General features: G+C 39.7%; 1 pseudogene; it reads left to right on the top strand.

Annotated features, from left to right (window-relative positions):
- On the top strand, positions 1-27,345 carry LOC100357653 (cysteine and glycine-rich protein 2 pseudogene; annotated as a pseudogene).

Genomic DNA, 27,345 nt, shown 5'->3' with positions numbered 1-27,345 from the left:
ATGGTGCTAGGAGATGAGATACTTGGAAGGCGAGTAAGACATGATGATAGAGCCCTCGTGACTGAAATGGTGCTCGTAGTCTCTTGACCCTTCTGCCATGTGAGGTTATAGTGAAAAGATGGTTGCCTTTGACCCAGGAGGCGCTTGCCACACACTGAATCTGCTGGTGTTTTGATCTTGTCCTTCCCTTCTTCTGGAACTGTGATAAACACATTTCTACTGTTTATACATCACCTGGTTTATGATATTTTTGTTACGGCAGCCTAAATAAACTAAGAGCTCTAGCTCTCAGAATGGCTTGGTATCACTCACCTCCCACATAGCTGTGAACCTTGGCACCAAGGAGTGCTCCAGGTAGATCCTGGAGCTGTTTGAAGTTTGTCATCTTTGAACTATGTGAGGCCCTCAAGTTGAATCTCCAAGACAGGCTACGTGTGAAAGACAGATGGTAACCAGGAACATATGCAGCTGCTGTATATCATGGGTGGTCCCAAGTGGAATAGAGAGCTGAGATGCTAAAGTACGACTTAAAATAACACACCATTTATGTGGGATGTTGTAAACCACCAGCAATCAACAGGCTGTTGCTAAGCTTCAGCAGTTACTTGTGAGAATGCCTTTGAGTTCATGGTGTGCAATACAGAAAGCATGGCCACAGCAGCATAGCAGGTTCCCTGGAGAACATGGGACAATGTGGCGTGGGTGTGGGGGATGTGGGCGGGCAGTGTGGTTGGAAGGATTGGTTATTCAGCTGGCTTTTTGGCCACACCTGCACACGTAGAGTCACACCATAGCACCTCAGTACACCGGATTTCCTGAAAACAACTCTGGCAAGGGGAGTATCTCATATAAATGACTGCATGTTTTCTCTACTTTTAAATGGAGTTTCTGTGTTGCCTGGTGGATGTTATGAGCCTTATAGACTGTGAGGGGACTTTTGTGAATTCACTACTGAAAAGATGTGGTTTTTATTTTTTAAAAATAATTTGGATGCCAGAGGAAGAAGTAGGGAATGAAAGAGTATTTGAAAATACTGTAAAGTAAATTTCGTTTTTTAAAAATGGTATATAAAGAACCCCCACACATGCTACACTTATTTTATGAAATATGCTAGAATTCGTTAAAACATTGCCTCATACATGATTATACCATTATTATATCAATGCAGACTGGATAGCAATGATAATAATAGCCACCTTACTGAGATCTAGTGAAGTGCAAACTACAGCCCTATCTTATAAATTAGGAAGCTAGGTTCAGAGAAGTTGAGAAATGTGATCAAACCTACGCAAAGCTGTTGCAGAAAGCTCAAAAGAGAAACAGTGTTTAATACTTGAATTTTAATTATCTAGAGGGTTCAAAATGCCTCATTATCATAATTTAAAATTTATTATAAGCATAGTTGCATCAAAACTACTAAATTCTCAATGCAATTTTTTTTACCTTTAATTTTGTGAAACTTAACAAGCAAACATTGTTAACTGTTTTGTAAATTAGGTTATTTTTATTAAAGATAGACAAAGGGACATCTGTACATTTTAGATTACCACAGCTCTTTGTCATACTTTGTCATCTCTGCAGCACAGCCTACAGGGAATATTAGATAACCTGTTAGTGCGAAACCAGACTTCCGCTCTTTGTTTCTAGTCTCATCTTGCACCCAAACTGTGAGTCACTTTGAGCATCATAAACTTAAAAACAAATTATTTATTCATCTATTCATCTCCATTTCTTAATTTAGTATTGCTCCCTGAACTTTGCCTTCAGTCATAAATGTTTGTGGTTTTTCAGGTGGTTGAAGTGAATGAAGTCATTGTAAAACTACAATGCTTTCCATTGGCTGACTAATACTTTAAACACCATAAACTACGTTATCATTCTCCCTGAAAAAGACAAGATTTGGCAGAATACTTAACAGAAGGAGTGGTGATATAGAAGGTATCAGAAAATATTTCACAACACATCCATCTTTCTGACAGTCACCTGTCACTCACACTGCTTTTTAAAATTCAGGAATTATATGGGAGGAAAAAATGGAACTACAGTTTTGTTTTGTGTTGGCTGATTTTTCCTATTTTTTCAGATTTTAACAGTTCTTTTCTGTTTTACATTTGATTCTGTCTTCTCACTTGGTCAATTTTTACAGAAATCATGCTTCTTTCCTTTAATTAGCTAGAATTGTATATTATAGAATGTTAAAGTTGAAAAGGACGCAGAAAAGCTCTAGACTTACCTTTCCGTTTCATAGTTGAATAAACACATTGTTTGCCATTTCTTCACATTAGGGCAGTTTAGGATATCACCAAGATCCACACTGTCTACTTTCATTTCTTTCCCCTATAACACTAGGTTGGAAAAATATATACAAACAGGGACTAAAATAAGTGATTTAAGGCCATTAGCCATCAGTCTGAATGTGAATTGTTCTTCCCCAATTTCAAATATGTTGTAGAGAAACATTTGAATTGTATTAATATACTTCAAATTAAGATGACTAATATTTTACTTACTAAATGCCTGAATTTTTTGGTTCCTATTTAGATGAGCAAGTGACTGCCCTGAGTGTTCAGTATCCCATTCTAAAACAGTGAATTAGCGCCCTCTAGCACATTTTTGAGTCACCATCTTTTAAAAAACAAAAAACCCCTTTCACAAAATTTAGCTATGAAACTATAATATTCTCAATACTGCATTGGGCTCCTTATACTATCTCATTTTAATTCTCAAAAGATTGTATAACATAGCTCAAGACATCTCTAAGTAGATTAAGGTAATAAGCAATGAGATGAGAGAATAGAGTTGTGGACAGAGAATGACTGACCACTAAGAGGTGCAATGATGAAAGAAAAGAGATCTGGATCTCTGGCAGCTCTTAGCTTAGTGGGAGAGTGTCAATCAATCCAAACTCCAAAACTGCAAAAGCAAAAAGGATTTTGTTTGGGACCCCGGTAATTCTGGAGATTTGGCCTCAGATAGCTCTGAATCAATATTCCAAAGAGGGAAAGGGAATGTAGGAGCTTAGTGGGCAAGCAGCACAAAGCAGTAAAAACTTCTTTGTAGGGAACTTCTACTAAGATTGAGAAGGAACTGGTTCTGTATTACAGGGGCTGTGTGACTAATAGAAGACAAAAAAAATGCATATACTTACCAAAAAGTGTCCATAAAACAACACCTCTTAATATCGTCTTGAGTTTCTGGACATAACATAATTGTCCGTGCTAGTTTTCGGCACTCAAAGAAGAACCAAAGTTCACATTCCTAGGCAGCAGTTGAAATCATGCTTAAGTCCTCTCCTGGCCTCCCAAATGCCTGTTTGTTTTGTTTTGTTTTCCCCTAGAAACCTTTTATTTGAGAATACAAACTTATTACATTTCATAATTACAACTTCAGAAATATGGTGATTCTTCCCAGCATACCCACTCTTCCACCAACTCTCCCACCCCTCTTCCTCCTCCCTCTCCTATTCCCATTCTAATTTTTTACAAAGATCTGTTTTCAGTTAACTTTATACACATATGATTAACTCTATGTTAAGCGTTCAACAAATAGTATTAAAAAAAAAAAAAGCCCTTTCCTCAACAGTAGAGACAAGGGCTTTTCAAAGTCATTGCTTCTCAAAGTGTCAATTTCACTTTTATAAAGGATTTTCTTTTAGGTGCTCTTTTAGATATTAGAGGTCAGGGAGAACATATGGTATTTGTCATTTTGGGACTGGCTTATTTCACTAGGTATGATGTTTTTTAGTTTCATCCATTTTGTTACAAATGACCAGATTTCAGCTTTTTTTTCTTTTTACCTCTGTGTAATGTTCCATGCTGTACATAACCCATAATTTCTTTATCCAGTCTTCAGCTGATGGGCATTTGAGTTGATTCTATATCGTAGCTGTTGTAAATTGAGCTGCAATAAACATGTGGGTACAGATGACTCTTTCCTATGCTGATTTAATTTCCCTTCGTTAAATTCCCAGGAGTAGGATGGATGGGTCACATGGTAGGACTACATTCAGATTTCTAAGGTATCTCCATACTGTCTGCCATAGTGGATTTACCAGTTGACATTCCCACCAGTAGTGGATTAGCATGACTTTTTCCTCACATCCTTGCATTTATTATTTATTGATTTATTTTTTAACTTTTATTTAATAATATAAATTTCCAAAGTACAGCTTATGGATTACAATGGCTTACCCCCATAACTTCCCTCCCACCTGCAACCCTCCCCTCTCCGGCACCCTCTTCCCTTCCATTTGCATCAAGATTCATTTTCAATTATCTTTATATACAGAAGATCAATTTAGTATATATTAAGTAAAGATTTCAACAGTTTGCACCCACACAGAAACACAAAGTGTAGAACACTGTTTGAGTAGTAGTTATAGCATTAAATCACAATGTACAGCACATTAAGGACAGAGATCCTACATGAGGAGTAAGTGCACAGTGACTCCTGTTGTTGACTCAAGAAATTGACACTCCTGTTTATGGTGTCAGTAACCTCCCTATGCTGTTGTCATAAGTTGCCAAGACCATGGAAACCCTTTGAGTTCGCCAACTCTGATCATATTTAGACAAGGACATAGTCAAAGTGGAAGTTCTCTCCTCCCTTCAGAGAAAGGTACCTCCTTCTTTGATGGCCTGCTCTTTGCACTGGGATCTCACCCGCAGAGATCTTTCATTTATGTCATTTTTTTTTTTTTTGCCAGAGTGTCTTGGCGTTCCATGCCTGAAAAAACTCTCATGGGCTTTTCAGCCGGATCCAAATGCCCCAAGGGCTGATTCTGAGGCCAGAGTGCTGCTTAGAGCATGTGCCATTCTATGGGTCTGCTGTGTATCCATCTTCCCATGTTGGATCTTTCTCTCCCCTTTTTATTCTATCGGTTAGTAATAGCAGACACTAGTCTTGTTTATGTGATCCCTTTGACTCTTCGTCCTATCATTATTATCAATTGTGAACAGAAATTGGTCACTTGGACTAGTGAGATGGCATTGGTACATGCCACCTTGATGGGATTGAATTGGAATCCCCTGGTATGTTTCTAACTCTACCATTTGGAGCAAGTCCGATTGAGCATGTCCCAAATTGTACATCTCTTCCCTACCTTATTCCCACACTTATATTTAACAAGGATCACTTTTTAGTTAAATTTAAACACCTAAAATAATTGTGTGTTAATTCCAGCGTTCAGCCAATAGTATTAAGCAGAAAAAAAATACTAAAAGGGATAAAGTATTAAATTGTACGTCAACAGTCAGGACAAGGGATGATCAAGTCACTGTTTCTCATAGTGTCTATTTCACTTCAAAAAGTTTCCTTTTTGGTGGTCGGTTAGTTGTCATCGATCAGGGAGAACATATGATATTTGTCCCTTTGGGACTGGCTTATTTCACTCAGCATGATGCTTTCAAGATTCTTCCATTTTGTTGCAAATGACCAGATTTCATTTTTTTTTAATTGCTGTATAGTATTCTATAGAGTACATGTCCCATAATTTCTTGATCCAGCCTTTATTACTGTTTCAATTTCTGTCTCAGTTATGGGTCTGTTTAGGTTTTCTATGTCTTCCTGGTTCAATTTAGGTAGGTTGCATGTGTCCAGGAATCTATCCATTTCTGATAGATCTTCCTGTTTGCTGGCATAGAAGTCCTTGTAGTAATTTCTGATAATTCTTTTTATTTCTGTGGTGTCTGTTGTTATGTTTCCTTTTTGTTAACTTTTATTTAATGAATATAAATTTCCAAAGTACGGCTTATGGATTACAATGGCTTCCCCCCCATAACGTGCCTCCCACCCGCAACCCTCCCCTCTCCCACTCCCTCTCCCCTTCCATTCACATCAAGATTCATTTTCGATTCTCTTTATATACAGAAGATCAGTTTAGTATACATTAAGTAAAGATTTCAACAGTTTGCTCCCACACAGAAACATAAAGTGAAAAATAATAGATGATTTTTTAAATGATGATGAAATCAAATCAGACCTATTGTCATGTTTAATCCCAGTGAGAGTCAAGTTGGGAATTGATAATTTCTTCTTCTTTTTTTTTTTTTTTTTTACAGAAGATCAGTTTCGTATATATTAAGTAAAGATTTCAACAGTTTGCACCCCCATAGAAACACAAAGTGAAATATAATGTTTGAGTACTCGTTATAGCATTAAGTCTCAATGTACAGCACAGTAAGGACACAGATCCTACATGAGGAGTAAGTGCACAGTGACTCCTGTTGTTGACTTTACAAATTGACACTGCTGTTTATGGCATCAGTAATCTCCCTATGCTCCAGTCATGAGTTTCCAAGGCTATGGAAGCCTTTTGAGTTCTCCGACTCTTATCTTGTTTAGACAAGGTCATAGTCAAAGTGGAGGTTCTCTCCTCCCTTCAGAGAAAGGTACCTCCTTCTTTGAAGACTTGTTCTTTCCAGTGGGATCTCACTCACAGAGATCTTTCATTCAGGTTTTTTTTTTTTTTTTTTTTTTTCCCCAGAGTGTCTTGGCTTTCCATGCCTGAAATACTCTCATGGGCTTTTCAGCCAGATCCGAATGCCTTTAGGGCTGATTCTGAGGCCAGAGTGCTGTTTAGGACATCTGCCATTCTATGAGTCTGCTGAGTATCTTGCTTCCCATGTTGGATCACTCTCCCCTTTATTTATTCTATCGGTTAGTATTAGCAGGTACTAGACTTGTTTATGTGCTCCCTTTGACTCTTAGTCCTTTCATTATGATCAATTGTGAACTGAAATTGATCACTTGGACTAGTGAGATGGCATTGGTACATGCCACCTTGATGGGATTGAATTCGAATCCCCTGGTATGTTTCTAACTCTACCATTTGGGGCAAGTCAGCTTGAGCATGTCCCAAATTGTACATCTCTTCCCTCTCTTATTCCCACTCTTATGTTTAACAGGGATCACATTTCAGTTAAATTTCAACAATTAGGAATAACTGTGTATTAATTACAGAATTAAACCAGTCATATTAAGTAGAACAGACAAAAAAAAAAAACTACTAAGAGGGATAATGAATTAAGTTGTTCATTAACAGTCAGGGCTATGCTGATCAATTCACCGTTTCTCATAGTGTCCATTTCACTTCAACAGATTTCCTTATTGATGTTCAGTCAGTTGTCACTGATCAGGGAGAACATATGGTATTTGTCCATTTGGGACTGGCTTATTTCACTCAGCATGATGTGTTCCAGATTCCTCCATTTTGTTGCAAATGAGTGGATTTTGTTGTTTCTTACTGCGGTATAGTATTCTAAAGGGTACATATCCCATAATTTATTTATCCAGTTTACCGTTGATGGGCATTTAGGTTGATTCCAGGTCTTGGCTATTGTGAATTGTGCTGTAATAAACATTAGGGTGCAGACCGCTTTTTTGTTTGCCAATTTAAATTCCTTTGTGTAAATTCCAAGGAGTGGGATGGCTGGATCGAACGGTAGGGTTATATTCAGGTTTCTGAGGAATCTCCAAACTGACTTCCACAGTGGCTTGACCAGTTTGCATTCCCACCAACAGTGAGTTAGTGTCCCTTTTTCCCCACATCCTTGCCAGCATCTGTTGTTGGTAGATTTCTGTATGTGAGCCATTCTAACCAGGGTGAGGTGAAACCTCATTGTGGTTTTGATTTGCATTTCCCTGATTGCTAGTGATCTTCAACATTTTTTCATGTGCCTGTTGGCCATTTGGATTTCCTCTTTTGAAAAATGTCTATTGAGGTCCTTGGCCCATCTCTTAAGTGGGTTGTTGGTTTTGTTTTTGTGGAGTTTCTTGATCTCTTTGTAGATTCTGGTTATTAACCCTTTATCTGTTGCATAGTTTGCAAATATTTTTTCCCATTCTGTCGGTTGTCTCTTCACTCTCCTGACTGTTTCTTTTGCAGTACAGAAACTTCTCAATTTGATGCAATCCCAATAGTTGATTTTGGCTTTGACAGCCTGTGCCTCCCGGGTCTTTTCCAGAAATTCTTTGCCTGTGCCAATATCTTGAAGGGTTTCTCCAATGTTCTCTAATAACTTGATGGTGTCAGGTCGTAGATTTAGGTCTTTAATCCATGTTGAGTGGATTTTTGTGTAAGGTGTAACGTAGAGGTCTTGCTTCATGATTCTGCACGTGGAAATCCAGTTTTCCCAACACCATTTGTTGAACAGACTGTCCTTGCTCCAGGAATCGGTTTTAGATCCTTGATCAAATATAAGTTGGCTGTAGATGTTTGGGTTGATTTCTGGTATTTCAATTCTGTTCCATTGGGCTATCCCTCTGTTTCTGTACCAGTACCATGCTGTTTTGATTACAACTGCCCTGTAGTATGTCCTGAAATCTGGTATTGTGATGCCTCCGGCTTTGTTTTTGTTGTACAAGATTGCTTTAGCTATTCGAGGTCTCTTGTGCCTCCATATGAATTTCAGCATCATTTTTTCTAGATCTGAGAAGAATGTCTTTGGTATCTTGATTGAGATTGCATTGAATCTGTAAATTGATTTTGGGAGAATGGACATTTTGATGATGTTGATTCTTCCAATCCGTGAGCATGGCAGATTTTTTCCATTTTTTGGTATCCTCTTCTATATCTTTCTTTAAGATTTTGTAATTCTCATCGTAGAGATCTTTAACATCCTTGGTTAAGTTTATTCCAAGGTATTTGATTGTTTTTGTAGCTATTGTGAATGGGATTGATCTTAGCAGTTCTTTCTCAGCCATGGCATTGTCTGTGTATACAAAGGCTGTTGATTTTTGTGCATTGATTTTATATCCTGCCACTTTGCAAAACTCCTCTATGATTTCTAATAGTCTCTTGGTAGAGTTCTTTGGATACTCTAGGTAAAGAATCATATCGTCTGCAAAGAGGGATAGTTTGACTTCTTCCTTCTCAATTTGTATTCCTTTAATTTCTTTTTCTTGTCTGATGGCTCTGGGTAAAACTTCCAGAACTATGTTAAATAGCAGTGGTGAGAGTGGGCATCCCTGTCTGGTACCAGATCTCAGTGGAAATGCTTCCAACTTTTCCCCATTCAATAGGATGCTGGCCGTGTGTTTTTTTATAAATTGCTTTGATTATATTGAGGAATGTTCCTTCTATACCCAGTTTCCTTAGAGTTTTCATCATGAAATGGTGTTGAATTTTATAGAATGCTTTCTCTGCATCTATTGAGATAATCATATGGTTTTTCTTCTGCAGTCTGTTAATGTGGTGAATCACATTGATTGATTTGCGAATATTGAACCATCCCTGCAGACCAGGGATAAATCCCACTTGGTCTGGGTGGATGATTTTCCTGATGTGTTGTTGTGTGCTATTGGTGAGAATTTTATTGAGGATTTTTGCATCTATATTCATCAGGAATATTGGTCTATAATTCTCTTTCAGTGCTGCATCTTTCTCTGGCTTAGGGATTAAGGGGATGCTGGGTTCATAAAAAGAATTTGGGAGGATTCCATCTTTTTCAATTGTTCTGAATAGTTTGAGAAGAATTGGAGTTAGTTCTTCTTTAAATGTCTGGTAGAATTCAGCAGTGAATCCATCTGGTCCTGGGCTTTTCTTTGTTGGGAGTGCCTTTATTACTGTTTCAATTTCTGTCTCAGTTATGGGTCTATTTAGGTTTTCTATGTCTTCATGGTTCAATTTAGGTAGATTGCATGTGTCCAGGAATCTATCCATTTCTGATAGATTTTCTTGTTTGCTGGCATAGAAGTCCTTGTAGTATTTTTTGATGATTCTTTTTATTTCTGTGGTGTCTGTTGTTATGTTTCCTTTTTCATCTCTGATTGTATTGATTTGGGTCTTTTCTCTTCTTTTTTTAGTTAGTTGGGCCAATGGGGTGTCAATTTTGTTTATTTTTTCAAAAAACCAGCTCCTCGTTTGGCTGATTTTTTGTAATTTTTTTTTATTCAATCCTGTTGATTTCTTCTCTGATTTTGATTATTTCTCTTCTCCTACTAGATTTGGGTCTGGTTTGCTGCAGTTTTTCTAGATCCTTGAGATGCGTTGAAAGCTCATTTATTTGGTACGTTTCCAATTTCTTGATATAGGCACCTATTGCTATAAACTTTCATCTTAACACTGCTTTTGCTGTATCCCATAAGTTTTGGTATGTTGTGTTGTTATCCTCATTTACTTCCAGAACGTTTCTGATTTCTCTTTTGATTTCTTCTATGACCCAGTTTTCATTCAGGAGCATGTTGTTCAGTCTCCATGTGTTTGTGTATGCTCTAGGGTTTCCTGAGTTGCTAATTTCCAACTTCATTCCTTTATGGTCTGAGAAGTGCATGGTATGATTCTAATTCTTTTGAATTTGCTGAGACTTGCATTATGACCTAGTATGTGGTCAATCCTAGAGAAGGTTCCATGCACTGCTGAGAAGATGTAAAGTCTTTAGATGTAGGATTGAAAGTTCTGTAGATATCTGTTAGATCCATTTGGGCAATAGTGTCGATTAAATCTGCTGTTTCCTTGTTGATCTTCTGTCTGGATGATCTATTATTTCTGAGAGTGGAGTATTGAAGTCCCCCAGTACTATTGTATTGAAATCTAAGTCTCCCTTTAAGTCCCTTAACAAATCTTTTAAATAAACTGGTGCCCTGTAATTAGGTGCATATACATTGATAATCGTTATATCTGCCTGTTGAATTGAACCCTTAACCATTATATAGTTTCCCTCTTTGTCTCTCTTAACAGTTTTTGTGTTAAAGTTTATGTTGTCTAATATTAAGATGGCTACACCTGCTTTTTTTTGGTTTCTGTTGGCGTGGAATATCTCTTTCCAACCTTTCAGTCTGTATGCATCTTTGTTGGAAAGATGTGTTTCTTGAAGGCAGCAAATAGATGGGTTTTGTTCCTTTATCCATTCAGCCAGTCTGTGTTTTTTTAACTGGAGAGTTGAGGCCATTAAAATTCAATGTGACTATTGGTAAGTAGTAACTTTGCCCTGCCATTTTCCCAAAGATATTTTCCAGTATATGTTTTGAGCTTCCCATGCTCTTTTACTGGTAGGTTTTCTTCCTTTACCTTCTTTCATATTGATGGCCATGTTTCTGTGTTTCTGTGTGCAAGACATCTTTAAGCATTTTTTGCAGAGCTGGACGAGTGGTGACAAATTCTTTCAATTTCTGTTTGCTATGAAAGGTCTTTATTTCATCTTCATTCACAAATGAGAGCTTTGCAGGATATAATATTATGGCCTGGCAGTTTTTCTCTCTTAGTACCTGGGCTATATCTTGCCATTCCCTCCTAGCCTGTAGGGTTTCTGATAAGAAGTCAGCTGTGAGTCTGATTGGAGATCCTCTGAGAGTAATCTGACATTTCTCTCTTGCACATTTAAGGATCTTTTCTTTATGTTTCACTGTGGTGAGTTTGATTACAATGTGTCATGGTGAGTATCTCTTTTGGTCATGTTTATTAGAGATTCTATGAGCTTCCTGTACTAGGATGTCTCTGTTCTTCTTCAAACTCGGGAAATTCTCTGCTAGTATCTCACTAAAAGGCCTTCTAACCCTTTTTCCCTCTCCGTGCTTTCAGGAACTCCTAGAACTCGAATGTTGGGTTTTTTAATAGTATCCTGTAGATTCCCAACAATATTTTTTAGATTTCTAATTTCCTTTTCTTTTCTTTGGTTTGACTGTATCCTTTCCTGTTCTCTGTCTTCTAAGTCCGATATTCTCTCTTCTGCTTCACTCATTCTGTTTTTAAGGCTCTCTAATGTGTTTGTCATTTGATCTATTGAGTTCTTCATTTCATTTTGATTTCTCTTCACTATCACAGTTTCCTGTTCTACTAGTCGCTTCATTTCATTTTGATTCCTCCTTAATATTTCATTTTCATGAGAGAGATTCTCTATCCTGTCCAGTAAGGATTTCTGTAGTTCAAGAATTTGTATTTGAGAACTTCTTAATGTTCTTATCAATTTTTTGAGATCTGTTTCTTGCATTTCTTCTATCTCATCATCTTCATAATCTTGAATTAGGGTGTCTTGTTCATTTGGGGGTGTCATAGTGTCTTCCTTTTTCTTGTTTCCTTGTTTTCTGTGTTTGTTGCTTGGCATATTGGAGATATTCTTTGGTTTCTTCACTGTAGTGTTCTTTCCCATTATACTATGACTCTTGATTAAGTGGACTGTCTGCTTTTGATGGATCCTTGGAGGCTGTGATGGGTGTGGCCAGAGAGCTCTGTTTGGTTCTTCAGGGTTAAGAATGTGCCAAAGATGAAACACCCAGGTTAGGCGTGGTAAATCTCTCTCTCTCTCTCTCTCTCTCTCTCTGTTTCTTTCTTTTTTTTTTTTTTTTTGAGATTTTGAAGGGAAGTAATTCCTCATAGTTGAGCAGAATTGAAGGTAGCCAATGTATGAAATCTGGCCACTGTGGGTATAACATTCACATGCTCTTTCCCAAGGACCACACAAAGAGTTTATGCTCCCAAGGACCACACAAAGAGTTTATGCAGCCCTCAGTGTGGGCTCAAATTCTCCTGCAGTCTCCCCCAGGTTGCCAAGGTTACTGAATTGTAGCGTCTCTGGAGAGTACTCAGGTGAACTCTGTGAGTTCTCTCACCCACCATCTCTTTTTTCACAGTCTCAGTTTGTTAGCTCCACACATTCACTACGTCCTAACCTCCTGTTATTTCACCCACCTGGAGTCAGGTTTTTCTGCTTGGTTGAGGCCGGGCACAGCCCTGAGGTTGTGCAGCTTTTATATGTCCAAAATGGTGCCTGCTCTTTGTCTTGCTCTCCTTTCAGACATGAGTGGAGAGAGAGAGACTCATGTCTGTACCGGTCCCTTGTTTTTTTCCCCTCTCTCTTCTAGTTAGCCTGGTGAACTTTCCCCCACAGGGCTTCTAGCCTCATTCCCTCTAGGCTCCTCCTTCTGCTTTCCCACTGGTGTCTCGGGCTACTGAGTTTAGGCTCACCTCGCACTGCAGTGCTGATGCGTAGATTCCACAGCTGGTGTCCTGAGCTGTGAGCTCCCGCACCCTCCACACAGGTCCACCGTAAATCACTAGTTCCAGAAGAGTTTCCTCTGCTGTTTCTTCCCCAACTCTTCCTTGAACCTGCAGTATGTCCACTTTTATTAAACTGTCTCTTCCCGGACTATCAGTGTGCTCCCTTCCTATTCCACCATCTTCCCGGACCCCCCTCCCCACTCTCAGATTTTCAGTCTCAGTTCATTAGTCCACACCTTCATTAGGTCCTAACCTCTTGTTATTTCTCCCCACCAGAGTCAGGTTTTTCTGCTTGGCTGATGGCAGGCGCCACTTTACATACGTCCAAAATGGCGCCTGCTCATTATCTTGCTTGCCTTTGTAAGGTGAGTAGAGAAAGAGGCTTGTGTCTGTGCTGGTCACCCTTATTTATTCATTTTTTTCTCTCTTCCAGTCAGCCTGGTGAACTTTCCCCAGCGGGGCTTCAAGCCTCGTTCCCTCTAGGCTCTTTCTGCCATTTCCCTGCCGATGTCTTGGGCTACTGAGGTTCTGTCTCACCTCCCCTTCCACTGCTGGTGCACAGACTCTGCAGCTGGGCTTCCGAGCCGTGGGCGTAGTTGCTCTCCCTGTAGGTCCTCCATGTCACATCCACTGGATCCAGAAGAGTTTCCTCTGCAATTTTTTTCCCGAGCCTTTCCCTGAAACTACAGTAACTCCACTTTTGTTAAACTATCCTTTCCCAGACTATCAGTGTGTGCCCTCACTATTCCACCATCTTGGCTCTGCCCTTGATTATTATATATTGATTTCTATATGAAAGCCACCAAATGCCCCCTTTGTAAAAAGATTTTTTTTTTATTTATTTTCATATGTTTAGAAGGACAGAGAGAGAGAGAATCCATTTACTGATTCGCTCCCCAAATGACCAAAACAGCCCAGGTTGGGGCAGGCTGAAGCCAAGAGCCTAAAATTCAATCCAAATGTCCTATGCAGACGGTAAGGACTCAAGTACTTGAGCCATCACCTGCTGCTTCCCAAGAAGCACATTAGCAGAAGCTGGAATTGGAAGCCGAGCTGGAATTCAAATCCAGCCACTCAAATGTGAGTTGCAGGCATCGCAAGTGGCATCTCAATGCCCTGACTACCTTCTAAAAAGCCATTTCAGGCCAGCGCCGTGGCTCAATAGGCTAATCCTCCGCCTTGCAGCGCCGGCACACCGGGTTCTAATCCCGGTCGGAGCGCCGAATTCTGTCCCGGTTGCTCCTCTTCCAGGCCAGCTCTCTGCTGTGGCCAGGGAGTGCAGTGGAGGATGGCCCATGTGCTTGGGCCCTGCACCCCATGGGACACCAGGATAAGCACCTGGCTCCTACCTTCGGATCAGCATGGTGTGCCGGCCGCAGCCCGACGGCCCTGGTGGCCATTGGAGGGTGAATCAATGGCAAAGGAAGACCTCTCTCTCTGTCTCTCTCTCTCACTGTCCACTCAGCCTGTCAAAAAAAAAAAAAAAAAAAAAAAAAGAAAGAGAGAAAAGAAAAGAAAAAAAAAGCTGTTTCAATGTCGTCATCATAATTTTCCTTTTATTTTCACAGGAGACAGAACCTTGGAAAAGAATGTTACAATAGGCCCATTAAAAGCTATTACATTGTTATTTATTTTAAAATGGCACAGAAGGGAAGAAACAGAACTAGTAACTCTGATTTAAGATGTCATCAGACTGAGCATTAAAAGAAAGGAGCTGTCTTTGCTGTTGATTGCAGCCATAGCAATGTTTTATTGTTATGTGTTGTTTGCTTGTTTGAATATCTTAGTTTTTTCTGTTCTTGTTAGATATTTGTTCTTTGACTTTTTTGTTTTCAGTTCTTAGGTTAATTGTACCAATTATTATGTTTATTATGTTTTTCTACAATTTTTAAACTATTATTATGAAGAATACTACAAAGATTCTTATATTATTCACAAAAATCTCTCAGATAAATTTAGACTCATTTCTTAAAATGAGTTTTTATAAAGACCAATTTTAGGTTTGCAGCAAAATTCAGAGCAAGGAGCACATCCGGGCAGTGGGAAAAGTTCGTAAAGGCCTGGGTCACATTCAGTGAGGATGGAAACAAGAGGTCCAGACTGAAGGGCAGTTCTGAGGCCAACTGAAACTGCACAGGAAATGGAGAGACATCCACCAGTGACCCTGAGTTTTCTAGACTGAGAGACTAATATCCTTAAGTGGCATACAAAATCCTGGAAGAATTAAGTTTTCATGAAAAATGAGTTCTATTTTCGGTTGGGGCAAATGGAAATACCCATACAGAACATTGGAAAGGAAGGAACTGAAGACAAAGATTTAAAAATGTTAACCTAGAGTTCATTGTCAAAGTCATGGAGAAAGATAATAATAATTGCCAATGCTTCTACTATGTGCCAGGCACAATTAGGGGTCGGTGCTGTGGTGCAATGAGTTTAGCCGTGTCCTGCAGTGCTGGTATCCCATATGGGTACCTACCTGTTCCAGTCCCAGCTGCTCTACTTCCAGTCCAGCTCCCTGCTAATGCACCTGGGAAGGCAGCAAAGGATGGCCCAAATCTTGGACACCACACCCACATGGGAGACCCTGAAGACTCCTGGCTCCCGGCTTCAGCCTGGCATAACCCTGGCTGTTGCATCCATTTGAGGAGCGAATTAATGATAGAAGATCTCTGTCTCTCCTCTCTCTTTCTCTGTCACTCTGCCTTTCAAATAAATAAATAAATAAATCTTTAAAAAATTACAGGTGTCAACTCATTTAATTTTCACAATAATCTACAGAGGCAAGTATTATTATTTTCATTTTTCACATGAAAGAATTGAGGCCCAGAGAAATCAACAAGATTGCCCAAGTTCACATGTCTCGGCAGGGGTAGAACCAAGAGATTTTTCAGGCATGAGGAGAAGACTAAACTTCATTAATGGTTTGGGTGAGAGGGGAAAGAGTGGGAAGAAGACTTGAGTGAATAGTCAGAGTTAGGAAGAGAGCCAGAGGAGTTTCATTAGTGTCCAAACTTGAACTTGAATTAGCTTAACAAGGTAAGTGCTGTAGGTGCCTGACACTCCCTGAGGAGATCAGGTAGAGAGTGCCAAAGTAAAGTCACAAGTAGGCAAGCTCTGAGACTAGTTGTGGATCACATCTGCCAGGCTTGGTTCATTGCTTACAAGAAAGGAAGAGAACCCTCTTAAAGGAATCTAAAAACAAAACATAGAATATCAGCTATTGCTCTTGATTGCTTTCTTTTTTTTCCTTTTTTTTTTGACATGCAGAGTGGACAGTGAGAGAGAGAGACAGAGAGAGAGGTCTTCCTTTGCCGTTGGTTCACCCTCAAATGGCTGCCGTGGCTGGCGCGCTGTGGCCGGCACACCATGCTGATCCGAAGGCAGGAGCAGGTGCTTCTCCTGGTGTTCCATGGGGTGCAGGGCCCAAGCACATGTGCCATCCTCCACTGCACTCCCTGGCCACAGCAGAGAGCTGGCCTGGAAGAGGGGCAACCGGGACAGAATCCGGCGCCCCAACCAGGACTAGAGCCCAGTGTGCTGGTGCTGTAAGGTGGAGGATTAGCCTATTGATCCACGGTGCCGGCCTTGATTGCTTTCTACAGCTAGAGTATTAAGAAAATGGCTGTTCTTAGCTAAATCAGTTATGTATGTAGTAGGCATGGCAGGAGTGGAGGAGAAAGAGAGAAGACTGTGGGGAAGACAACCGCGCTGAGCAAACAAGACAGAAGCAGCTGAGCTGGGCAAGAAGGGAAGAAAGAAATCGTGGGAGGGTCCTTGCTCTGCCGAGCCCTGCAGCTCCACTGAACCTGACGAGGCTTGGTGATTTTGCTGAAAGTGGGTGGGAGTGGGCGTTCACGTGGCCCTTCAGCTGCACCTGCATTCTACTCCATGAACTGTCTTCTTCTTGGCATTGCCCTATCCTTACCTGAACAGGCGACCTACTGTCTGTGACCAGGGTGGCCATTCAAGATGTTGTACATTGCTTTGAGATGTGTAGTGTGCTCAGACAGGCATGACCCCTGCAGAAGGGCTCCTGTTCTGAGCAGAATGAAACAGGCATGGTACTGATCTGGAAGTAGCAGAAGTGAAAAATCTGTCTACTTTTCACTCATTCATTCATCAACTCACTCATTATTTAGTGAACACCTATAACATCCTAAGCACTGCGCTACAACCCATGCAACCTAAAGAGTGATTAAGTCAGACAGGATCGGTGGGCGGCAGGATGGCGGAATAGGAAGGGAGCACACTGATAGTCCGGGGAGAGACAGTTTAATAAAAATAGAGATACTGCAGGTTCAGGGAAGAGTCGGGGAAGAAACAGCAGAGGAAACTCTTCCGGAACTGGTGATTCACAGTGGACCTGCGTGGAGAGCGTGGGAGCCCACAGTTCAGGACACCAGCGGCAGACTCAACACACCAGCGCAGGAACACGAGGTGAGCCAAACTTCAGTAGCCTGAGACACTAGCAGGCAAGTGGAAAGAGGAGACTAGAGGGAGCAACCCTGTGGGGGAAAGTTCACCAGGCTAACTAGAAGAGAGAGAGAGAAAAAAAAAGTGACCTATACAGACACGAGTTTCTCTCTCTCCGCTCACCTTTCAAAGGCGAGCAAGACAAAGAGCAGGCACCATCTTGGACATATGTCATAAGCAGGGCGACCTCAGGTCTGCACTGGCCCTGAGCCTAACAGAAAAACCTGACTCTGGTGGGGGGGGGGTGAATTAACAGGAGATTAGGACCCAGTGAATTTGTGGTGCTACTGAACTGAAACTGTGAAAAAAGAAACGGTGGGGGAGAGAACTCACGGAATTCACCTGAGTACTCTCCAGAGACGCTACAATTCAGTAACCTTGGCAACCCAGTGGGAGATTGCAGGAGAATTTTAGCCCACACTGAGGGCAGGACAGATTCCCTCTGTGGTCCTTGGGAAAGAGTTTCTGATCTCTGGCTCCTGTGGGTATATCATTTGCCTGCTAACTACTTCCAATTCTGTTCAGCTGTGTGGAATTACTTTCCTTTTGATTTAAAATAAAAGAAAGAAAGAGAGAGAGATTTGCTGCACCTAACCTGGGAGTGTCACCTTTGGCACACCCCTGACCCTGAGGAACCAAACAGAGCTCTCAGGCCACACCCATCCCAAGCCTCTAAGGCTACATCAAATACAGACAGTCCACTTAATCTAGAGTCAAAATATAACAGGAAAAACACCACAGTGAAGAAAACAAAGAATATCTCCAATGTGCCAAACAACAAACGCAAAAACCGAGGTAATGAGAACATGGTAGACACTGTGATGCCCCCAAATGAAAAAGACATCCCAATTCAAGATTATGAAGATGGTGAGATAGAAGAAATGCAAGAAACAGATCTCAAAAAATTGATAAGAACATTAAGTTCTCAAAAACAAATTCTTGAACTACAGAAATCGTTAATGGACAAGATAGAAAATCTTTCTCATGAAAATGAAATATTAAGGAGGAATCAAAATGAAATGAAACAACTAGTAAAACATGAAATTGTGATAATGATGAGAAATCATAATGAAGTGAAGAACTCAATAGATCAAATGACAAACACATTAGAGAGCCTTAAAAACAGAATGGGTGAAGCAGAAGAGAGAATATCGGAATTAGAAAACAGAGAACAGGAAAGGATACAGTCAAACCAAAGAAAAGAAAAGGAAATTAGAAATCTAAAAAATATTGTTGGGAATCTACAGGATATTATTAAAAAAAACCCAACATTCGAGTTCTAGGAGTTCCTGAAGGCATGGAGAGGGAGAAAGGATTAGAAGGCCTTTTTAGTGAGATAATAGCAGAAAATTTCCCAGGTTTGGGGAAGGACAGAGACATCCTAGTACAGGAAGCTCATAGAAGCTCTAATAAACATGACCAAAAGAGATCCTCACCACGACATGTTGTAATTAACCTCACCGCAGTGAAACATAAAGAAGAGATCCTAAAATGTGCAAGAGAGAAACGTCAGATTACTCTCAGAGGATCTCCAATTAGACTCACAGCAGACTTCTCATCAGAAACCCTACAAGCTAGAAGGGAATGGCGAGACATAGCCCAGGTACTAAGAGAGAAAAACTGCCAGGCCATAATATTATATCCTGCAAAGCTCTCATTTGTGAATGAAGATGAAATAAAGACCTTTCATAACAAACAGAAATTGAAAGAATTTGTCACCACTCGTCCAGCCCTACAAAAGATGCTTAAAGATGTCTTGCACACAGAAACACAGAAACACGGTCATCAATATGAAAGAAGGTAAAGGAAGTAATCCTCACAGAAAAAGATCACAGGGAATTCAAAGCATATATTAGAAAATATCTTTGGCAAATGGCAGAGGAAAGTTACCATCTATCAATAGTCATATTGAACGTTAATGGCCTGAACTGTCCAGTTAAGAAACACCGATTGGCTGACTGGGTTAAGGAACAAAACCCATCTATTTGCTGCCTTCAAGAAACACATCTTTCCAACAAAGATGCATACAGACTGAAAATGAAAGGCTGGAAAAAGATATACCATGCCAACAGAAATGAAAAAAGAGCAGGCGTAGCCATCTTAATATCGGACAACATAAACTTTAACACAAAAACTGTTAAGAGAGACAAAGAGGGGCACTATATAATGATTAAGGGATCAATTCAACAGGAAGATATAAAAATTATCAATGTATATGCACCTAATTACAGGGCGCACCACTTTATTTAAAAGATTTGTTAAGGGACTTGAAGGGAGACTTAGATTTCAATACAATAGTACTGGGGGACTTCAATACTCCACTCTCAGAAATAGACAGATCAACCAGACAGAAGATCAACAAGGGAACAGAAGATCTGAACGACAATATAGCCCAAATGGATGTAACAGATATCTATAGAACTTTTCATCCTACACAGAAAGTATTTACATTCTTCTCAGCAGTACAGGAAAGCTTCCCTAGGATTGACCACATTCTAGGTCATAATGCAAGTCTCAGCAAATTCAAAAGAATTAGAATCATACCATGCACTTCTCAGACCATAAAGGAATGAAGTTGGAAATTAGCAACTCAGGAAACCCTAGAGCATACACAAACACATGGAGACTGAACAACATGCTCCTGAATGAAAACTGGGTCATAGAAGAAATCAAAAGAGAAATCAGAAACGTTCTGGAAGTAAATGAGGATAACAACACAACATACCAAAGCTTATGGGATACAGCAAAAGCAGTGTTAAGAGGAAAGTTCATATCAATAGGTGCCACATCAAGAAATTGGAAAGGCAACAAATAAATGAGCTTTCAACGCATTTCAAGGATCTAGAAAAACTGCAGCAAACCAGACCCAAATCTAGTAGGAGAAGAGAAATAATCAAAATCAGAGAAGAAATCAACAGGATTGAATAAAAAAAAATTAAAAAAAATCAGCCAAACGAGGAGCTGGTTTTTTGAAAAAATAAACAAAATTGACACCCCATTGGCCCAACTAACTAAAAAAAGAAGAGAAAAGACTCAAGTCAATAAAATCAGAGATGAAAAAGGAAACGTAACAACAGACACCACAGAAATAAAAAGAATCATCAAAAATTACTACAAGGACTTCTATGCCAGCAAACAAGAAAATCTATCAGAAATGGATAGATTCCTGGACACAGGCAACCTACCTAAATTGAACCAGGAGGACATAGAAAACCTAAACAGACTCATAACTGAGACAGAAATTGAAACAGAAATAAAGGCCCTCCCAAGAAAGAAAAGCTCAGGACCAGATGGATTCACTGCTGAATTCTACCAGACATTTAAAGAAGAACTAACTCCAATTCTTCTCAAACTATTCAGAACAATTGAAAAAGATGGAATCCTCCCAAATTCTTTTTATGAAGCCAGCATCACCTTAATTCCTAAGCTGGAAAAAGATGCAGCATTGAAAGAGAATTACAGACCAATATCCCTGATGAACATAGATGCAAAAATCCTCAATAAAATTCTGGCCAATAGAATGCAACAACACATCAGAAAGATCATCCACCCAGACCAAGTGGGACTTATCCCTGGTAGGCAGGGATGGTTTAATGTGCGCAAAACAATCAATGTGATACACCACATTAACCGACTGCAGAAGAAAAACCATATGATTATCTCAATAGACACCGAGAAAGCATTTGATAAAATACAACACCCTTTCATGATGAAAACTCTAAGCAAACTGGGTTTGGAAGGAACATTCCTCAATACAATCAAAGCAATCTATGAAAAACCCACAGCCAACATCCTATTGAATGGGGAAAAGTTGGAAGCATTTCCACTGAGATCTGGTACCAGAAAGGGATGCCCACTCTCACCACTGCTATTCAATATAGTTCTTGAAATCTTAGCCAGAGCTATTAGGCAAGAAAAAGAAATTAAAAGGATACAAATTGGGAAGGAAGAACTCAAAGTATCCCTCTTTGCAGATGATATGATCCTGTATTTAGGGGTTCCAAAGAACTCTACTAAGAGACTATTGGAACTCATAGAAGAGTTTGGAAAAGTAGCAGGATATAAAATCAATGCACAAAAATCAACAGCCTTTGTATACACGGACAATGCCACGGTTGAGAAAGAACTTCTAAGATCAATCCCATTCACAATAGCTACAAATACAGTCAAATACCTTGGAATAAACTTAACCAAGGACGTTAAAGATCTCTACAATGAAAATTACAAAACCTTAAAGAAAGAAATAGAATAGGATTTTTTTCCAAAAATTGGAAAAATCTTCCATGCTCATGCATTGGAAGAATCAATATCATCAAAATGTCCATTCTCCCAAAAGCAATTTACAGATTCAATGCAATGCCAATCAAAATACTGAAGACATTCTTCTCAGATCTGGAACAAATGATGCTGAAATTCATATGGAGACCCAGGAGACCTCGAATAGCTAAAGCAATCTTGTACAACAAAAACAAAGCCGGAGGCATCACAATACCAGATTTCAGGACATACTGCAGGGCAGTTGTAATCAAAACAGCATGGTACTGGTACAGAAACAGATGGATAGCCCAATGGAACAGAATAGAAACACCAGAAATCAATCCAAACTTCTACAGCCAACTTATATTTGATCAAGGATCCAAAACCAATTCCTGCAGTAAGGACAGTCTATTCAATAAATGGTGCTGGGAAAACTGGATTTCCATGTGCATAATCATGAAGCAAGACCCCTACCTTTCACCTTACACAAACATTCACTCAACATGGATTAAAGACTTAAATCTATGACCCGACACCATCAAATTATTAGAGAGCATTGGAGAAACACTGCAAGATATAGGTACTGGGAAAGACTTCTTGGAAAAGACCCCGTAGGCACAGGCAGTCAAAGCCAAAATTAACATTTGGGATTGCATCAAATTGAGAAGTTTCTGTACTGCAAAAGAAACAGTCAGGAAAGTGAAGAGGCAACCGATAGATTGGGAAAAAAATATTTGCAAACTATGCAACAGATAAATGGTTGATAACCAGGATCTACAAAGAAAGGAAGAAACTCCACAACATCAAAACCAACAACCCACTTAAGAGATGGGCCAAGGACCTCAATAGACATTTTTCAAAAGAGGAAATCCAAATGGCCAACAGGCACATGAAAAAATGTTGAAGATCACTAGCAATCAGGGAAATGCAAATCAAAACCACAATGAGGTTTCACCTCACCCAGGTTAGAATGGCTCACATACAGAAATCTACCAACAACAGATGCTGGAGAGGATGTGGGGGAAAAGGGACACTAACTCACTGTTGGTGGGAATGCAAACTGGTCAAGCCACTATGGAAGTCAGTTTGGAGATTCCTCAGAAAACTGAATATAACCCTACCATTCAACCCAGCCATCCCACTCCTTGGAATTTACCCAGAGGAAATGAAATTGGCAAACAAACAAGCTATCTGCACATTAATGTTTATTGCAGCTCAATTCACAATAGCTAAGACCTAGAACCAACCCAAATGCCCATCAACAGTAAACTGGATAAAGAAATTATGGGACATGTACTCTATAGAATACTATACAGCAGTCAAAAACAACGAAATCAGGTCATTTGCAACAAGATGAAGGAATCTGGAAAACATTATGCTGAGTGAATTAAGCCAGTCCCAAAGGGACAAATATCATATGTTCTCCCTGATCAGCAATAACTAACTGAGCACCAAAAGTGAAATGGACACTATGAGAAACAGTGACTTGATCAGCTCTTGTGCTGACTGTTGATGTAAAATGTAATACTTTATCTATTTTAGTATTTTCTCTTTGTTTTGTTCTAGTACTATTGGTTGAACTCTGTAATTAACACACAATTATTCTTAGGTGTTTAAATTTTAACTGAAAAGTGATCCCTGTTAAATATAAGAGTGGGAATAAGAGAGGGAGGAGATGCACAATTTGGGACATGCTCAACCGGACTTGCTCCAAATGGTGGAGTTAGAATCATGCAAGGGGATTCCAATACAATCCCATAAAGGTCGCATGTACCAATGCCATGTCACTAGTCCAAGTGATCAATTTCAGTTCACAACTGATCACACTGATAGGTCTAAGAGTCAAAGGGATCACAGAAACAAGTCTAGTGTCTGCTAATACTAGCTGATAGAATCAAAAAGGAGAGAACGATCCATCATGGGAAGTGTGATACACAGCAGACTCATAGAATGACAGATGTCCCAAATAGCACTCTGGCCTCAGAATCAGCCCTTAAGGCATTCGGATATGGCTGAAGAGCCCACAAGAGTATTTTAGGCATGGAAAGCCAAGACACCCTGGAAAAAAAAAAAAGACCTAAATGGAAGATCTCTGTGAATGAGATCCCATGGAAAGAACGGGGCCATCAAAGAAGGAGGTTCCTTTCTCTGAAGGGAGGAGAGAACTTCCACTTTGACTATGACCCTGTCGGAATAAGATCGAAGTCGGCGAACTCAAAAGGTTTCCATAACCTTGGCAACTCATGACTAGAGCCATGGAGATTACTGATGCCATAAACAAGAGTGTCAAATTGTTAAGTCAACAACAGGAGTCACTGTGTCCTTACTTCTCATGTGGGATCTGTCCTTAGTGTGTTGTTCAATGTGAATTAATGCTGTAACTAGTACTGAAACAGTCTTTTACACTTTGTGTTTCTGTGTGAGTGCAAACTGATGAAATCTGTACTTAATACATACTAAATCGACCTTCTCTCTATAAAGATAATTGAAAATGAATCTTGATGTGAATGGAATGGGAGAGGGAGCGGGAGATGGGAGGGGTGTGAGTGGCAGGGAAAATAAAAAAAATACACAATTACTCTTAGGTGTTTAATTAATGCTATAACTAGTACTCAACTAGTATTTTATACTTTGTGTTTCTTGTGTGTGCAAACTGGAAATCTTTACTTAATATATGCTAAATTGATCTTCTGTATATAAAGATAATTGAAAATTAATCTTGATGTGAATGGAAGGGGAGAAGGAGTGGGAGAGGGGAGTGTTGTGGGTGGGAGGGAACTTATTGGGGGGGAAGCTATTGTAATCCATAAGCTGTACTTTGGAAATTTATATTCATTAAATAAAATAAAATAAAAGAAAGAAAGAAAAAAAAAGATGGCATGTACTAATGCCAATTCACTAGTCAAAGTGATCAATTTCAGTTCATAATTGATCATAACGATAAGATTAAGTGAAAAAGGCATCACATAAACAAGACTAGTGTCTGCTAATACTAACTGATAGAATTAAAAAGGAGAGAACAATCCAACATGGGAAGTGGGATACATAGCAGACTTGTAGAATGGCAGATGTCCTAAACAGCACTCTGGCCTCAGAATCAGCCCTAAAGGCATTCGGATCTGGCTAAAAAGCCTATGAGAGTATTTCAGGCATGGAAAGCCAAGACACCCTGGAAAAAAAAAAGAATGATCTCTGCAAGTGAGATCCCAGTGGAAAGAATGGGACCATCAAAGAAGGAGGTACCTTTCTCTGAAGGGAGGAGATAACTTCCACTTTCACTATGGCCTTGTCTAAATAAGATTGGAGTTGGCAAACTCAAGAGGCTTCCGTAGCCTTGGCAGCTCATGACAAGAGCCTTGAGTGATTATTGATGTCATAAATAAAGGTGTCAATTGTTAAATCAACAAGAGTCACTGTGCACTTACTCCCCATGTAGGATCTCTGTCCTTCATGTGTTGTACTATGTGAATTAATGGTATAGCTAGTACTCAAACAGTACTTTATACTTTGTGTTTCTGTGTGGGTGCGAACTGTTGAAATCTTTAATTGGTATATACTAAATTGATCTTCTGTATATAAAGATAATTGAAAATGAATCTTGATGAAGAATGGGATGGGATATGGAGTTGTAGATGGGATGGTTGCGGGTGGGAGGGAGATTATGGGGGGAAAAAGACACTATAATCCAAATGTTGTACTTTGGAAATTTATATTTATTAAATAAAAGTTAAAAAAAAAGTCAGACATGATCCTTGCCTTTAAGGAAGTCACAGTCAAGCTGGGGAAATGAAGAAAACAAATAGGGGTAGTAATTAGTAAATAAAAAAGTGTTAAACTTTCACATGTAATAAGGAAGTAATATGTGGCTAAAAAAGATGAAAGAGTGACTTCTACTTTGAAAAACTGGTCATAGCAAGTGTGAAGTCTTCCTGTCCCATTCTCTTTGTTTCTAAGGGACAGGAGAGCACTATAGTTCCTCTTTCCCTTTCAATGAGGTGGAGCCTTGTGGCTACTTCTGACCAGAAAGTGGTATTTGAAGCAGGCTGTTTCCAAACAAATATTTAAAGTGTGTGGCATGGGCTGGCAGTCCAGTGATGGACAGCATGGAATTTGATCATGGTGGCCACAGATGACATTTCTTATTATGTGGTGGTTAGTAAAACTGGCTTCTGTACAAACTCAAAGGAAGATTATTTACTAAAGAAAAGGAGACTAGGAGAAAACAATGTTTCTAATGTGTGTTGCTGGCTATTGACATGTTTTTGCAAGACCTTATGTGCTCAAAAAATAATTGTTTGTAAGAAAATGTGAAAAGAAATAGATTTCAGAAATTGGGGTCTTGCCACTCTGGCAAAAAAAATAAATAAATAAATAAAAAGAGGAACTAAATGAAAGATCTCTGCGAGTGAGATCCCATTAGAAGGAACAGGCTAAGAAATAAGGAGGTACCTTTCTCTGAAGGGAGGAGAGAACTTTCACTCTGACTATGAACTCTCTAAATAAGATCGAAGTCGAAGAACTCAAAAGGCTTCCATAGACTTGGCAACTCATGACTAGAGCCTAGGGAGATTACTGACACCATAAACAAGAGTGTCAAATTGTTAAGTCAACAACAGGAGTCACTGTGTACTTACTCCTCATGTGGGATCTCTGTCCTTAATGTGTTGTCCAATGTGAATTAATGCTATAACTAGTACTCAAACAGTATTTTACACTTTATTTTCTGTGTGGGTGCAAACTGAAGAAATCTTTACTTAATGGGTACTAAATCGATCTTCTGTACATAAAGATAAGCGAAAATGAAAAAAAAAAATTGGGGTCTTGCAAAATTGGAAATCCTGACAGGATTTAGACTCCAAACACAGAGACAAAAGGACCTGAAAGCTAAGCTCCATTCAAATAAACCTAGAAGACGATTGGATTTCCTGCGTGGTTTTTTTCTACAAAGTCTGCCCGTTCTGCCTGGGGTGAGACTTGTGGTGAGACTTTGCATCTCTGACCTGAAACGCCTGTCTGAGAAAAGGAAACCTGCGGCAGGACTTGGTACCACGCAGAAGAAGTGCAGTGCAATGGGAGGAGCTTCTGCTGCTACCGCTTCCCGTGTTTTGTTTGCAGTAAAAGTTTATCTAGCACAACAGTGGCAATTCATGAGGAAGAGATCTACTGCAAATCCTGCCAGGGAAACATGTATGGGTCCAAAGGCTACGGTTATGGCCAGGGTGCAGGCACGTTCAGCATGGACCATGGTGAGAGACTGGCCTCAAGCTAGAAAGCGTTCGCACAGACCTAAAACAAATCAGGAATATAAAGGTGCAGATTTGGGGATTCTGATATGCTGCTAAGATAATTCGAGCTGGAAAGCCCTGGCACAAAACCTGTTTCCAATGTGCAAAATGCAGAAAGAGTCTTGAATCAATAACTCTGGCTGAGAAGGAAGGTGAAATCTACTATAAAGGTTGTTATGCAAAGAACTTTGGGCCCAAACGATTTGGTTATGGCCAAGGAGCAGGAGCTCTTGTTCACACTCAGTAAAGGTGCAACCCCAGAATTAAACATTACACACTAAGAATCTCATCGTAATCTATATGCCGATAATCTTTTAACACTAAACTGTGGGGGCTGGCGCTGTGGCGCAGCAGGTAAAGTGACCACCTGCAGTGCTGGCATCCCGTTTGGGCTCT

This window comes from Oryctolagus cuniculus, chromosome 5, assembly GCF_051225735.1.
Source record: "Oryctolagus cuniculus isolate XC-2025 breed Fujian yellow rabbit chromosome 5, ASM5122573v1, whole genome shotgun sequence".
Taxonomy (NCBI): Eukaryota; Metazoa; Chordata; class Mammalia; order Lagomorpha; family Leporidae; genus Oryctolagus; species Oryctolagus cuniculus.
The sequence above is the reverse complement of the archived record's forward strand: the minus strand, read 5'-3'. Positions and strand labels throughout refer to the sequence as shown.